We start from the raw sequence: 17,505 nt of genomic DNA on the forward strand, positions 1-17,505 counted from the left end.
ACCCACATTGAATGATTTTTCACGTCTATGAGAATCAGCTTGGCGTTTCATGCGTTCTTGGGCTTGTTGGAGGCGAAATTGGAGTTCCATGTCAAGAATCTCCCTGACTCGCAATAGATCATCTACGTCTTGGACCAAAGAAGAGTGACTAATATAGCCGGGTATAGTTCTGACAGGAAACCCATACAAGGCCTCATGTGGTGACATTTCAATGGTGGAGTGAAAAGAATTATTGTAACAGAACTCTGCCCAATTGAGGTAGGCAGACCACTTGGTTGGGTGAGCATGTGTAAACACGCAGATATTGCTCCAGGGTCCTATTAACAACCTCGGTTTGCCCATCCGTCTGGGGATGATAAGCCGTGCTATAGAGCAGCTTAGTACCACAATGCTGAAACAGTTCTTTCCAAAAACGACTAAGGAAGAGAGGGTCCCTGTCTGAGACAATAGTGGCTGGGAAGCCGTGATACCTCACCACGGAATTGATGAATTTCTGAGCGACCACTTTGGCAGTAAACCCCGTCTTCAATGGCGCAACTCGTGCTGTCTTACTAAACCGATCCACCACTACTAACACTGCAGTGAAACCATTGGAATTTGGTAGTTTGGTGATGAAGTCTAAACTAATGTCCTCCCAGGGCTTTGCCGGAACCGGAAGCGGTTGCAAGAGTCCTTGTGGCTTGGCAGTAACATACTTTGTACACTGACACTCCACACAATGATTAACAAATCGAACCACATCTTGGCGCATTCCCGGCCAAAAAATAGCTCACCCAATCCTTTATACGTTTTCAAAATACCGCCATGCCCTGCAGTCAAGGCTGAATGGAACTGGTGCAACAACTTCTCACGTATATTAGCAACATTCGGAACCCAAATTTTACCGCGGTATGTCATCAGCCCATCCTTGAATACATATTCAGGAGGTAATGTACCCCTCTGTAGCTTCTCTTGCAACTGAAGCATCTCCTCACTCTCGTTATTAGCCTGGAGCAGGTTGGTAAAAGATCGGACTGCACTGCTGTGAATGCTTGGAGCTGTGTGTGATGCTCATCATCCCCTAGCCTGGATAGCGCATCCGCAACTTTGTTAAACTTCCCAGGGCGGTACTCAATCTCGAATTCATATCCAAGCAATTTAGAGAGGTAGTGTTGTTGTTCCGGGGTAAGGATCACCTGCGTCATTAGCTCCCGCAAACCTTGGTGATCAGTTCTGATTAAAAATTTCCGCCCCAATAAGTAATGTCGCCATTTCGCAACAGCTTGAGTTACTGCATATAGCTCTCGGACGTATGCGGATGCTTGAGATAACCGAGCCCCCAATTTCTTGCTGAAGTAGGCTATGGGGTGTCCTCCTTGGGATAAAACTGCCCCAACCCCAGTACTCGAAGCATCTGTCTCCACTATGAAGGGCTGTGTGAAATCAGGGAGAGCCAACACTGGAGTATGAACCATCAGCTGCTTCAATTGATGGAAAGCTTGATCAGCAGCGATATTCCATTGGAATGCATTCTTCTTTAGAAGTTCTGTCAATGGAAACACTCGCTGCGCATACTGTGCCACGAATTTCCTATAATACCCCGTCAGCCCTAAGAAGCCTCTTAATTGTTTTAGAGACTTAGGAACAGGCCACGCTACAATTGCTTCAATTTTGGCTGGATCCACCTTAACCCCTTCGCCCGAAATCACATGCCCCAAATACTCAATTTGTTGTTGCAGGAAGGTGCACTTGGAACGCTTGGCGAAGAATTGGTTCTCTTTCAAGATTTGTAAAGCTTGAACTAAATGATCCAGATGCTCCTCTCGGGATGGGCTGTAAACCAGGATGTCGTCAAAAAATACCGCAATAAATCGCCTCAAGTATGGTTGGAAAATCCTGTTCATTGTCGCTTGGAAGGTGGAAGGTGCATTAGTAAGCCCAAAAGGCATCACTACAAACTCATAGTGACCCATATGAGTACGGAATGCTGTTTTGCTTATGTCTTCTTCACGCATTCTGATCTGATGGTACCCACTCCTGAGGTCAATTTTGGAGAAAAACCTAGCTCCATGCAGCTCATCGAGAATCTCATCAATAGTAGGGATTGGGAATTTATCTTTAATTGTTATCATGTTCAAAGCTCTATAATCGACGCAGAATCGCCAACCACCATCCTTTTTTTTTACTAGCAAAACCGGACTTGAGAATGCACTCTGGCTATCCCTAATCAGCCCCGCTTGTAACATTTCCGACACTAACCGCTCCATCTCCTCCTTCTGAAAATGGGGATATTTATATGGTCGAATGCTTACTGGCGATGCACCCGGTGTAAGGTGGATGGGGTGGTCAATAGCTCTACGAGGGGGTAGTTGTTTTGGTTCTTCAAAAACATCATTAAATTCCTCAATAACTGTTTGGATAGCCACTTCCTCTACCTCCGGAACGGGCTCTTCCACCGATGGAATCGCTGCCAATTGAAACAATGAAGCAATGTTACTACTTCCGCTGAGTTTCCGTAGCTCCCTGAAATTAAGCTCGGTCTCTCGTAGCAATCGTTCACCCCTGAATGTGATCCATGTTCCCATTTCCTTAAATTTCATAAACAGCTCCATGTAGTTAATTCGGATGGTGCCTAATCTCATCATCCAATGTACACCCAACACAACATCGGCTCCTTTAAGGTCCAATACGTACATGTCCGCGGAGAATTTGTATCCCTGCACCAATAGTGATAGGTCTCGACATTTTGCAGCACAGTTTATGGATTCACCATTACCAACCATTACCTTTAATGCAGGTGTAGGGGTGAGAGACAAATTAAGCTTCTTAGCTACGGACCCCTTGATAAAATTATGGGTGCTACCCCCATCGATTAAAATCAGCAGCTGCTTGTTGGCGTGGGTACCCTTCACACGCAGGGTCTCAGGGTGAAATTCCCCTTCAAAAGCATTGAGACTAATCCGCGGATTCTGCTGTTCATCCTCTTCCTCCTCTTCTTCGGTGTCTGACTCATGTACCTCTCCATTACCCTCTGTCGTTCCGTGCAACAACTCCCGAAGTTCCTCTTCCCCAATGAGCAATTGATATGAAGCCTTGCAACGATGTCCCGGTGCATATTTGTCATCACAATAGTAACACAATCCTTTTTCTCGTCTAGCCCGAATCTCAGCACTTGTTAATTTCTTGAATGGTGGCTGGGGTGCTTTGGTGGGAGTGTTGGTGGAATGGAGAATTGCAGGGTTTGTGGGGTTGGTAGATGTGGGATTAGTTTGAATTTTCTGATTAGTGTAAATGGGATTGAGAGTGCGGTTGGGTGCAAATCGGGTTGGGGCTTGTTGAGTAATGGGCTTATTAATAGTGCTTCTAGCTAGGCCTGCAGTTACCGCATTTTTTTGTTCATGCAGTTTGGCGATGGAGACAGCTTGTACGTAAGAGGTAGGTTGAGCCAAGAGCAATTCACACTTCAATGGCTCCTTGAGTCCGGCTACGAATAGTGAGATTATCCATTCTTCACTCAATCCGTTGACTCGATTGGTCAATTCTTCAAATTGGCATTGATATTCTTCCACCGATTCACTCTGCTTCAACTCTTTAATGGCGGTTCGGGGATCATAATAGAGGTTCTTTCCAAATCTGAGGACCATCGCCTCCAGAAACGCTTCGCATGTATACGCCATGTTGTTGTTTATCCCCCACCGATACCAAGCATAAGCCGCCCCTACCAAGTGAAATGACAATACCCTGATTCGTTGTTCCATGGGTATCTCAAAAGTCTCTAAGTATTGGCGGGCCCGAAACACCCAATCCTCCACCCCCTCACCGTCAAACATTGGTAGATCGGCGACTTTCACTCTGAGTCGGGGCCACGGTTGCTCAGCCCCCACACTCACAGACCCTGCCCCTGAACCACCTTCCATGGTGTCGTCACCATTGAAGCCATAATCATTCACCTTAAGTTTCAATTTCAAATTCTCACGAAGCATTTTTTCAATGGATCGTAAGGAAGAGTCCATGTTCGTGAGCTGAGCTTGCGTATCGGCGATCCTCTCGTTAGCTTCCACGAGACCGCGGCTAAGGGTGGTGACCTCTTGCTTATTCGACATAGTGAGCTCCTCTAATCGGTTCAGGCGTGTTCCTTCCGCCATGGCTCCGATACTCTCAACGAGAGCACCAATTAATAGGTGACCAAAAAGACAATTCACACCAGAACAAATTCAGCAAGTGAGATATATAACAATGCAGGAAAATATTCAGTAATCAATGGAACAGTGAGAATGTAATTGTAGTAAATCAACAATAGTAGTAACCCTGACTCAGGGAAGACTACTATAACAACCTTCCATATGAAAATGCCTATCCTCCTCCACTACACTCCTCTCCCCTTATACACATGCATTCTCTCTATTGTTGTAACTAACTCTCCACCTCAGCATACTATAAGAATCCCCTGTGATGCACCCTCACATTACCCTTCATAATCCTTCATCCACACAGGTGGTTTTCTTATTCTTTTGCTTGTTGGATCTGCAAGTGGTACATTCGGTCCATCATGAGTTGTCGGGTCTGCAATTGCTGTATTCGGCCCATTACCAGTGGGTTTACTCGTATCACATTGTCTTCTGCCCCTGCTCTCAAGTTACATTATTAAAGGTTTACATTATTAAAGGTTGGCTGCGCTATTTATTACCAACCTTCAGATATTACTACTAGCTAGGGAGAGAATTAAACATATAAGAAAATAACACTTTCTTCTCTAATAAAAAATAAATTACTAAAATAATGGTATAGTATTCAAAAATTCATTTTAAAATATATAAATAATAAATAAACCCTAAACTCTAAAGAGATCAAATGATATTATAAATATGTGTATTTCATTTTTCTTTTTGTTATCAGTTATTTTAACTTTTTTCATTTTGTTTTGTTGTGTAATATTGTCCACTTTCATTCTTTCTTGCTAATATATCCCACTCTCATTCTTCTATGCACTATTTATCATTGAAGTATCAATTATATTCTTAACAATCAATAAATCTTTTTAGAAGCAGACAACTATTCTTTTTCTGTTGATTGTTATTCAAATTTTATTTGATAATCCTTTTAGTTACTATTAATTCCAAGATTCATATGATAACTATGGATTTACCTATATAGTGATTGATAAAAAGGAATGAGCTGAGTATATTTAAAAAAAAAATTGACAAAGATAATTTTTTTTCATATGTTTTTAATTAACTAAAAAGACATTTAATTTATATATGTTATTTAAACTATCATAAAATTATTCATCTCAAAAATTTAAGTTGATGAGAGAAAAGATAATATAATGATTATATCGATAATATTCTCTCTCAAACAAAAAACTCTTAAAAGTTCAAATACTATATCATAAAATTATTTATTCAAAAAATTTAAATTAATAAAAAAAGATAACGTTAATAATTATATCTCTAAGTTAAACTATTTTGTATGGCACACTTTTAAAAATTAAAATATGCAGCTATAAATTGCTAGCATTTCTCATTTATTATTACAATATTATAATTAGGGATAATTATAATAAGATCTCATCGCTATTCACAAACCACTCTACTAAATTCTTTTGCCACCAACAAGGCCTTAGGCTTTTGTGGTGCTACCTGCGGTCGTCCTGATTCTAATGATATCCCTACATAATATTTGGATACTAATTTCTTTATTCACGTTCTAAATTTTAACATTCAGATTAATAAGTGAATAATCATAATAATAAAGTGATGAACTTCAAGATGGTATGGTTAAGCAGAAGATGTTTTTTTCATTATCTCTCAAGAATTTGGTCATTGTATTATTAGAAATAGAAAATTTTATATTTAAACCAGTAGCTCTACTATTAAGGTGCCAACATAGCGATAAATAATTAATAGTCATTATGTACTATGATAGTAACTCTAGCAAGTTGTAGAAGAAATTAAAAAATAAAGCAACTTGTATACACATGAAATTTATATTCCCATCTAACCATTTACAATAAGAAGCTGAAATTATGTTTTAATTTCCTCTTTTGTTTCTAGTTGCTCCACGGATTCGTTACTAAAATTCTTCACTAAAAGCTTTCGTACATTGAATACATTAGATACGAAAATGTTTGAAATCAAAATAAATTAGTCAAAAATGGTTAGAATTTGTCTTATTTAATATTTATTAATTATAATAATAATTAATGAATACTGTTTTTGTATGGATACATTGAGGGCAGCTCGGCTTCTAGATATCGATGCCGAGTTGATTCTTTCAATGCCGATATATGATCTTTAGGAAAGTCCGAGCTTTACGTCTAAAGAGATGTCCAATCGTGAAGAGTATGAATAAAGGGGGGAGTATACCTGCAAAGACACTTCAATACTTAAGTTAGTATTGAGAATTCAATGTGTCCTATTTAGAATAGAACGTCATACCTTTATAGGTGAAGAAAAGGGAGTCGGATACATTTCTACTTTATTGTCTGAATTGAAGAGCAATAAACAGGCTTTAATGAGTGATAATGTCTGTTCGGACTTTTGATTCTAAAGTGTAGTCCGTTGAGTTTGGCGTGTAACGCCAAGCTATAACGTGTTTTTCCAAGTTATAATACATGATACCGAGTTATGATATTAGGTTTATAACGGCCGGATCATAGCCTCCAAGTTTAGCCTGGAAATGTGTTTAATGAAGTAGGTTGAGCTTTTAATGAATCATAAGTCGACTGTTGAAAGAGTTTGTAACTCAGCAATTGATCTGACTTTGGAGCCCCCAGTTCAATTTGCTTTATTAAACAGTTATTGATGGTAAATAGTGGTATGATTAGGAGAGGGGAAAGAATTAAATGCATGTTTAAAGAACGTGCGTGTTTCCAATGCCCTTTACTTGTTTCGATGTAACTGATGGAACTGGGACAGTGAAATCGAAAAATGTTTTATAAGTGATGTAATTAAAACACTTTTGGAATCCTAAATGTTTTCATTTTGCTGCATTACTCTTTCTTGTTATCTGAGGCGTTTGGAAGCAAAAAATGAGCAAAAAAAAGTATGTGCTAATCTCTTATTGTGACTTCCCTGTTTCGTGTTTTTCTTTTTCCGTTCTTCTTCTTCAACTGTTGTTTTCGGATGGGGTTTGAGAAAGAGAAAAAAGAGAAGATAGATTGGTCCTACGATTAGGTAAATGATGATGTCGAGAATCGTGTATTGCTATTTTTGGATAGAGGAGCTGTAAATGAAATAGATAAGGGTAAGATTGTAAGAGCTGGCTTTGGAGTTCGATTGGAGTTACATGCATGCTCTGAAAATGACAGAAAATTTCACAAGAGGGAGGGTTTTGAATTTTTTTTATGTATAGCTGTGTGCTGGAGGAGTTGAAGGTGAAGCTCCCATTTAGTGATTTTCAGTGTCAGGTGTTGAAGCAGTTGGCCTGTGCACCATCTCAACTGTATCTCAATAGTTGGGCTTTTCTTCGTGCGTTTGAGGTTTTAATGGAATTTTTGGAGGAAACACCATCAGTGGAGCTATTTTTCTTTCTGTTTCAGGCTAAGGGTGTTTGGAAAGGTAGGTGGGTAAACTTGAATAGTTCGTCGAGGTTTGCGATTTTTAAGCTGTATAAGTCGTCCTTTTAGAATTTTAAGGAGATGTATCTGAAGGTGACTAGTGCTGAGGGGACTTCCCTTTTTTGGTTGATGAGTACTTAGGAGAGAAATTTTTAATTTGGTGGTGTTCAGAGCCTAATAATATTTTGGGGTCAGAGATCATTAGCCCAAGAGATGAATGTATTATTGAGTTTTTGGTGGAATTTATCAATCGGAAGGAGTTGGTGTCAGTATTTGATTTGTTGCAGTGGGAGAAAAATAGGCAGACTGTGGTAGATTATTTAGGTGAGCTTTGTTGATATTCTTGTGTGAATAAGATTTGAATCATGGGGCTAAATGTTTGATTTTGTTTGTTTTCAGGTAGAAAATATCCTGGGGTATCTGCGGCTAACCTTAGAGCCCGGGTGAAGAGTAAGAATCTGAATAGGGAGGGTTCGACTTCTAAAGTTGAGAAAACTCTTGGTGCTGGCGAGGTGGAGCAACCGAAACCGAGGAGGAGAAAGGTGGTTTTAAAGAAAAGAAAGAGTGACCTAGTGGATTTGTCGGATGCATGGCTCTGACGATGATGGTAATGAGGTCCCAGTGGAAGAAGTTCAAAAATTTTATGAAAACCAAAGGAAACTACATGACGTCACCGATTAGAGTGATAGTTCGTCGCTATGGGGAGGGACTACCCTTATATGGTCGTCGCCGACGAGTGTTACCAATCGTCGGCAGATGTAAACTTGGCAAACGAGGTTAGTGACGTTGCCATCGATCAGTATATGCAAGTATTGAAATATTTTGTTTTGAAATATGTTTTTGATATTCTGAACCATGTGGACATATGTATATCTGTTATGATGTTTGTGTTGCAGGTTGTTGGGTTTCGTTTGGCGAGTTTGGAACGTAGCCGGGAAAAAATGTATCAAAAGGTCGGTGAAAAAAAGGAAGATCCAATTTTGATGGAAGAATTGAATTTGAAAGGAAGATCCAATTGTTGATTAGTATTAAAATTTAGATAATTAATTTAAATGTGTAATGTATTTTTATTTAATTGGTAGTTGTTTATATTGTTCAAGATAATTATTATTTATCTAGCACTCCCCAGCACAATAATATCATGTTGATTCCATTGAGATAACCCTCTCAAATTTTTACAAGTGGGTTAAAATAAGCGTCATATTTAGTCTCCCTTGATCTAAGTTTTAATGATATATAAGTTGGTCCATATATAGAACGCCACAGGTATCCGAAAACTCGTAGTAGTGGTGAGTGGTGAGTGGGGAGCCATGACATCGATCCGAAAATTCGTAACCACGCGGCGGGAACATTATGCACATAAATTAATTTAATTAACTCACCTAGTATTTGCCTAATTTTCTTACTTTTGCCAAAGTTGGATGTGTACATATATCCATTCGTAATAATATTTAGAGGAAAATAAAAAAAAAATCAATCAAATCAGTCTAAAATGATATTATTTAGTATTCATTAATTATTATTAAAATAATAATATAATTTTAATTTTATAAATATATAATTACGAATGTTATTTAAAAATATAGATATTATGTTATATAAAATAATTTTAAAATAATCTCTCTAACATTACTAATATATGGCTATTTTTTAATATTCTAACAAAATTGTTTCTTTGGTTACAAAATACAAATCCTAACCGTATCAACAGTCAAGTATTATTATTTTAAAGAAGGTATTTTTATAGTGTCTAACTGTCTATAAATTTTAACATTTTTACGGTGTATAATTTTTTTTGTCTAATTTATTTAAATATAAATGTTAAAAGATATAGTTATTATGAAACATATTTTTTTATAAAATTAAAATACTTATTAAAAAGAGTGTCACTCAGATAAAGACGTTGAAAACGTCTTTTTATAAAGATGTTTTTTACTAATTAAAATTTAACATATATAATCGATTAAATCGTGTTATTTTTGTCAAAATTAGATTAAATAAATTGATTTGACCGAAAAATAATGAATCAAATCTTAAACTGGTCTAAATTAATATTATTTTTTAAAAAATGACTAAAATATTTCTATTATATATATTAATTTTGAAAATCTTAAATTTTAGTCATTTATTTTTCTATCGTAGGATTAGGATTTAAAATTTTCAATATATATATATAATAAGAATATTTTAATCATTCTCTATAATAAGGGTATTGTAGTTATTTTTTATAAAAAAAAATAATATTAATTTAGATCAATTCAAAATTTGATTTACCATTTTTTCGATTAAATTAATTTGTCTAGCTTAATTTTAATAAAAATAATATGATTTAATCGATTATATAAGTTAAATTTTAATTATTAAAAAATATCTTAAAAAAAAAATATTTTAGATATCTTTATACGAGTAACTCCCTAACAAAAATAAGATGGTAGATATTAAGAACATTTTCTATTTATAATACAGAGGAAAGTTTCCACATATACAACTGTAAACACTGTAACTTTATTAATGTTCTATGTACTATTTGGTGATTGGCAAAATACTTGAATTGACAAAAATAGAACCGGTTTTGTAGGGCAGCATTAGCCAAGCTAGCTGAAATAGAACCGGTTTTGCCTGCTCGGTTCTCACGTTATAAACAACGTCAAGCCCTAGGAAGCATAAAGAAAGATCCCCATCACCACTGAGTCCCTTCTCTTCTCTCTTTTTCCACCTTCCTCTCATAACATCCACGCCATGGACCAGCAGCTTCCCCAACCCGACCGCCACACTGCTCTTGCCGTCACCGCCGTTGCCACCAACCTCACCAGCAAGCGGATCCTTCAAAAGGACGGCCCCACCCCCGCCGGAACCATAAGGTACCGGGGTGTGAGGCGGAGGCCATGGGGACGTTATGCCGCTGAGATAAGGGACCCTCAAACTAAGGAGCGGCGTTGGCTGGGGACATATGACACTGCGGAGGAAGCCGCCCAAGCCTACGACTCCGCCGCCAGAGTCTTGCGTGGTCCCAATGCGAGAACCAACTTTGTGTATTATATTTCCCCTCCTCAACCTTCTTTCATCTTCGTCACCAACAAAAACAACAATAAAAACATCCTTAACCGCAGTAGCCACTTCTTGGGAAGTCAGTTCAGCTTCCCCATCCATCCTAACCAACTCTTCAACAGACGTAACTGCCACTTGGGTAGTTCTTGGCCTAACCCCTTCTCCTCTTACTCCGCCCCTTCTTCATTTTCTACCTTCCAGCAACAGCGAAACCAACAGCTTAACTCCACAAACATGCTCCTCCCTCGTGACTTCGTAGCCCCTTCTGTTTCATCTTCCTACCCCAAGGGCAGTTTCGTCAACTCATCACATGGTGGGCATGCTAATCCTTCTCCTTCATCTTCATTTAGTCCCCCTTTATCCTACCCCAAGCGAAGTTTCAACTCACTTTCATCTTCATTTACCCACCGTTTATCCTACCCCAGTGGCGTTATCAACTCATCCCATGGTCGCAATGCTAATCCGCCTTTATCATACCCCAAGGGCAATTTAGTCAACTCATCACACGGTGGTAATGCCAAGCCCTCTGTTTCATCTTCCGTTAGCCACCATTTATCATACCCCAAGGGCAGTTTAGTCAACTCATCACATAGTGGCAATGCTAATAATCCTTCTCTTTCATCTTCCTTATCGTACTCCAAGGGCAGTTTAGTTAACTCATCACGTGGTAGCAAGGCTCCTAAGTACACCGCACCCTTTTCTTCCTCTTGCCTGACAAACACAAACAGTCTCGGTTGTGGCAGTGATAATAATCATAAAGCTGATGGCAGTGAATACTCGCAAGAGTTCTTTCATCACTCAGACTCATCATCGGAGTTGTTGGAAGACATAGTTAGCGTTTTTTTGAAAAGTCCAAAGCCCACTAAAAGTGAGTGTCAGTTGTTAGGTGCTCCTACTTCTCCATCACAAGATTCTTCCCACCTTAAGGCTGAGTCATTTCCTCCTCTTTCCGCTGTTTCGACAGGCCAGATGACGAAGAAAGACGAGGATTTTAATGTTCCTTTGTATCAAGATGGTTTCCGCATGCAGCAACTTGGTGCTTTTAATTTCAATGGCTCTAGCAATACGGCAGTTCCATCTGGCATGCCTCTTACTCAGGAGAAAAAGAGAAAGAAGAAGAAGAAGAAGGACTACAACAACAACAACAACAACAACAATAATAATAATAATAATAATAATAATAGTAATCATCTTGAAGAAGAGTGGCCTATGATGGAAGACATTTTTGATCAGTACTCGGACTTTCTTAATGACTTTCTTAATTAGATTAGGTTACGTACTTTATAATATGCACTCTCTATGTTTTGCTCTTCTTTTTCTGTTTTATTTTAGTATTAGGTCGCTGGAAATTTAAAAGTTTAATTAGTGGTGTCTGCTGCTTAGCTTCTGCTTCAATTTATCTTATATTAAGGTAGCTTTATATATTGTTGTATCGTTATTGTTCAAAAAATTACGTTGATCTGATCTCTATTTAGGGTTTTTTTTTTTTTTATATTTGTTTTGTTCGTAGCTAGCTAAGTTTCGGAACTCACTTTAATTCGTACTCTGCTACCTCTCCTGCTATATATATGGATAATGGATGAAAATTGAATGGCACCTGAATGAGACTAGCAAGTTGAATATCTAATATTTCTTAAGTAAAATATGTTATTTGTATTAATTACCAATATAAAATATATGTTATAATATAAATATACATTAAAAATAAATTAAATTATATATGTATTTATATATATATTAATAACTAATTTTAATATCTAATTTTAATATAAAAATAATATTTTTGTTGTTATGTATTAGCATTCTAGACTATAATACTACACATAATAATATTAGACATTGCAATTTTAAATTTAAAAGAATCTATTATAAAATTAATATGCTATGTTCGTTTATTGAAAAATCACAAGACCACATTGAGAGATAGTCTTGACTTGGATTATGATGGCAATGCTGACGAGAGGGGCCGATAAGGGGAGAGTGATAGTGAGGATGAGACTTAGGGTTAAATAGCGAGGTGTTGGTTGAAACTTAACTATAAAATGGGGCACGTGAAAGAATGTGAGATGGGTTTTTAGGGTTATACTATTTATATACTAAAATTAGTTATTAAATTCAGTCACTAATATAAAATATATATTAAAATATAAATATATATTAAAAATAAATTAAATTATATATTTATATATAAATATATTAATAATTAATTTTAATAATTAATTTTAATATATAAATAACATTTTTTGAATTTTTGGATGTTTTTAATGGATTGAGTTGCTGCATGAAAAAATATACGGAAAGATTCAAATACGTATCTAACAATGCAAATGAGGGACCTACATGTTCGTTTGGGTGAATTCTATGGTATAGAAGAAAAAAAATTTCTACACATGTAGATTTGTGTTGTCATAAAAAATAGTTGATATGTGTTCTTGAACAAAGAAGACAAAGTCTATTGTTTTGCAGGTGAGATGCAGCTTTAAAAATGAAGTACAAAGACTTTCTCTCTCTTTCACCTTAGAATTTTAATGCTTAGCTTAAATAATTATATTTATCATAATTAATTATAATGTGTTAGAATTTTTTGTTTTTGCACAAAAAAAAAATATTTTGGGTTGAAGTCAGGTTTTTTATGTTATTGCTCCATAAATCTTAAAGCACATTTTTTTATTTTATCACATAATTTTTATTTATTAAAACATATATCCATTAGTACATATTTATACGAGTTAATTTTAATTTCATTCTTTAACTAAAAAATATATAAGAATAAGACAATATCTTAAAATTTAAAAATTAATTTTTTTATTTATCGGTTAAATTTTAGTATAACATTCTCATTCTTATATATATACAAGTATTTATAAAAGAATAATTTTATTTTTTTAATAATAAAGATAAATTTTTTGTGTTTTTGAATAATAATAGTAATACAATCATTTTTTTTCTATAATTTGTTTCAAATAAAGGGAAATTGATTCTTTAACTTTATTTTATAATAAAATTAAACGAATGGTAGCTAATCAAAATTAGTTTTCAGCTTTTTTTTTAAATTTATAAAATCCAAGATAATAAAAATTACTCTTTTTTAAGAGAATAATTAATAAAATCAATCCATCCTAAATAATTTTTATAAAAATTAAAAATATATGGGAGTTAATGATCATAGGAAGATCACTAGTAAAAATAGTAATTATACTTGAGAAATAAATTTTTCATTTTTTTTATATAAATATGATAAAGTGTAATTTTCTATTATGTAATTTTAAATAAAACTAAAAAAATATAAAAAAATATATTATGAAATAAAAAATACACTTAACAATTAACAATATTAATAAAAAAATAGAAAAGATTTATTTTTATTTTTCACTGCAATAATAATGAATGTTACGTATTAAATGAGTGAATAATATGCATAATATTATAAGCTCATAAACTTATAAACTCAAACTTTCATTTTGTATTTATTCTTGTAATATCCAAATACGAAAAAAATCAGTACACAATACTATCATGTTAAAATAATTAATCATTTTAAATATAATTAATTAGCTTAACTATTAAAAATTTTACATGCAACAAAGAGAAGGTCTTGTAAAGCTCCATCTCACTTTTAAAATGATAGATTTTGTCTTCTTATTTAAAGGACACTTGTCAATTATTTACTAAGACAACACAAATCTATAGGTGTAGAAAATTTTTTCTTTCTACACCATAGAATTCACCGTTTGTTTTTATCTCTCTCTCTGTATTCTTATATAGTTATATACTTATAATATATCACTTTAATTTAGATATTTTGACAATATAAAGCATTTTATATAATAATCGTACAATTATATATATATATATATTTAAATGATCACTTAGTTAATATAAAAAATAATTATTTTTATTAATATAATATATTATATAATTAAATACATTATACATATATAAAATTATTTTATATTCAGTGCATTAAAATTAAATTCTACGATATATATGCAAACAATCACCAAAAACTGAAAAACGTAGTGTTCAACAATAATACAATAATCTTGCATAGTTATTACGCAATATTGTAATTGTCATGAATATATATTTAGGTTAAAAGTAGTTATTTTAAATATAGTAAAACTAAAGAAAATATGGTGCATAATTTTCACATATGTCACAGTTTTGGAAAATTGAAAATAATAATTAATTATTAAAAGGGCAAAATTTTGTTGTTGTAAGAAGGACAATAGGCTTATTGTACGTATAATAAGCCTATTTATATATAATCAATGTAAATTTGTGTAAAGAAAAATTTTTATCCTACCTCTATCGTATTTACATTGTTGTTTTTGTTACTCTTTAATCTTTTTCAATTGATTAATCGTTTTAAAGAAGATAGAGGGAGGATAAATATTTATGTATTAGTAATTAAGTTTAGAGATAATTATTAATTATTCATATATAAAAATTAAGAAGAGTATATTTAGATTTAACTTTTAAAAGGGTATCTTTAGGTAAAAAACCTCAAAAAGTATCTTTAATTTAAATTAATCACAATGTTGTGTTTTTGAAAAAAGTGTTTATTACAATAATGACCATTTTATCGAGTATCATCCTCTCATAAAATACGTACATACATGTAAACACAATACTGAATTTTTGTTTTATTTTTATTCTTGTTAAATATCCTGTAATTGTAGTGAATAATTGTTTGAGCATGATTCAATATATGAGTAGTTATGGATTCACTATAACGAACTATGTGTACTCATCTAGATAGTTACATGAGTGATGATTCACTTATTGATTCAAAGATTGATGATATTACAAAATTATTTTTCTAAATGGTTAGTTGCAGAGGCGGAGTTTAGTTGAGACAAATAGTTTAGTTGAGACAAATGAGGTCATGGTTTTCTTAAATTTTTGTTAAAAGAATTAGTAATATTTTAAAAAAAATAAAAAATAGTTTAATTGACTCAAATACTTTATTATGATTTAAAATATTAAAGTTTAATCTTTATCTCCTGCTTTTGTTGCATAATAATTTTTAATTTTAAACATTCAAAACATATTGGATTTAGAGTGAATTGAGTGTATTCGTATTTCGCAGCTCTCTATTCAATAAGCAACACTCTCTCTATCTTTGAGTTTAAATATAAAAAATTAATTTTTTTATTTATGAAATTTAATATTATTTTATATTTTACTGTTTATTTAATTAAATTTTTTATATGATAAAAAATATTAGAATATTCAATAAGTATTGATATTATTGTATTTGTATAAATTGATAAAAAAATTCAATAAATATTATAAATTTTAATATTTGTCCTTCTAACTTCTTTTTTATATATTTTATAGGATATATATTCAAATTTTTCTATAAAAGAATCATGAAAAATCAAAGAATTGATATATTTTTTAAGAGGAAAACTAATATTTAAGAAGGAGAACATATAACTTTTACAATATCAACACCTTTAGATAGTTTTTCTACTCTAATAAATCCCGAAAAAAGTGAGATACAGCCATAAAAAATTTAAAGAGTTGCATCTGATAAGTTTGACTTTAATTATTTGGAACGAGGAGACCCTCGAAAACGACTTTAAATTTGACAATATGACCCAAATCAGAGAGATAACGTTAGGCGAGCTTATCTTAAATGGAGTCCATATCAAAAACATCTTGACAATTATCTTCTATTCAACCTCTAAAATTTTATTTCAAACTCCACCACTAGTTAGTTGTCTTTTTTATTTAAACATCAATTCTTTTTTTTTTGAATAAATGGTTGCTACAATAATTTTTTTTCTGGTTTTATAATTTGCTATCAAGAAAAAAAGTGTCTTAATATATACTGGCACATATAATAAATTAATTATAATAAATAATGTTACCAATTTTTTTCACATTAGTCAAAAATAACATAGCAAAATGGAAAGAGATAAGCACACACAAATGACACCACACCACACACAAGCATATATAGCACCTAACCGAAAAGAAAAAGAGGAGGAAATATTATTTATATTTAATTTTAATGTTGAAGTTGGTTTTAGTTTTACACTTAAATTTTACAATTATGTTATATATATATAATATATTAAAATATAAAATATATATTAAAATAAATTAAATAACACATACATTTATATATAATAAATACATAAATTAAACAATTAATTTAATGACTAATTTTTTAATTTTTTGTGTGTATATAATATTTTTGTAAATATTATTTTATTTTAATTTTATTTTAAATATTTTATTTAATTTTATATTTGACCTTCTCTTTTATTTTATTCTAATATTAAAGATTAGTAATTTTTTTCTTTCATTTTTATCCTTCCATAATTTGATGCATAGATTCTAAGGTGCTCATGACTCGGGTAAAATTGGATTTGATGTGATTCAGACTCGACTTGAAATATATACTGGGTCTATTTGTTAAATTCAAATTCGACTCTAGACCCGATAAAATTTACACACTTTTCGGGTCACGATTATATTAGGTAAAAACCGGATAAAAATTGAGCCACATTAACATTACATTACATTGATACTTTTTTGTAAGTTAGCATGTGAAAATATTCAAAATTTCAAAACTTCAACTATTATTTGACAAGGTAAAATTCACTTAAAAAAACATAACAAGAACCAACCCTGACCTTCTCCAAAATTAAAGCATAACTACAATCAATACTAATATTGTCTAATAACACTAAATATTTAAGTCAATACAAATAACACAATATTATGCATTAGTCTAAAGTGTTATACATTCTAAACATAAAATATTAACTTATAATCTTATAATGACTAATAAAACAAAATATTAAAGTTTACAATACTTAAATTTCACATAAAAATAACTATCATCCATCACTAATAATACAAAATATTAATTGTGTATGATGATTAGGCTACCGGGTCAGGTC

This window comes from Arachis stenosperma, chromosome 2 (assembly GCF_014773155.1).
Source record: "Arachis stenosperma cultivar V10309 chromosome 2, arast.V10309.gnm1.PFL2, whole genome shotgun sequence".
NCBI classification, from domain to species: Eukaryota; Viridiplantae; Streptophyta; class Magnoliopsida; order Fabales; family Fabaceae; genus Arachis; species Arachis stenosperma.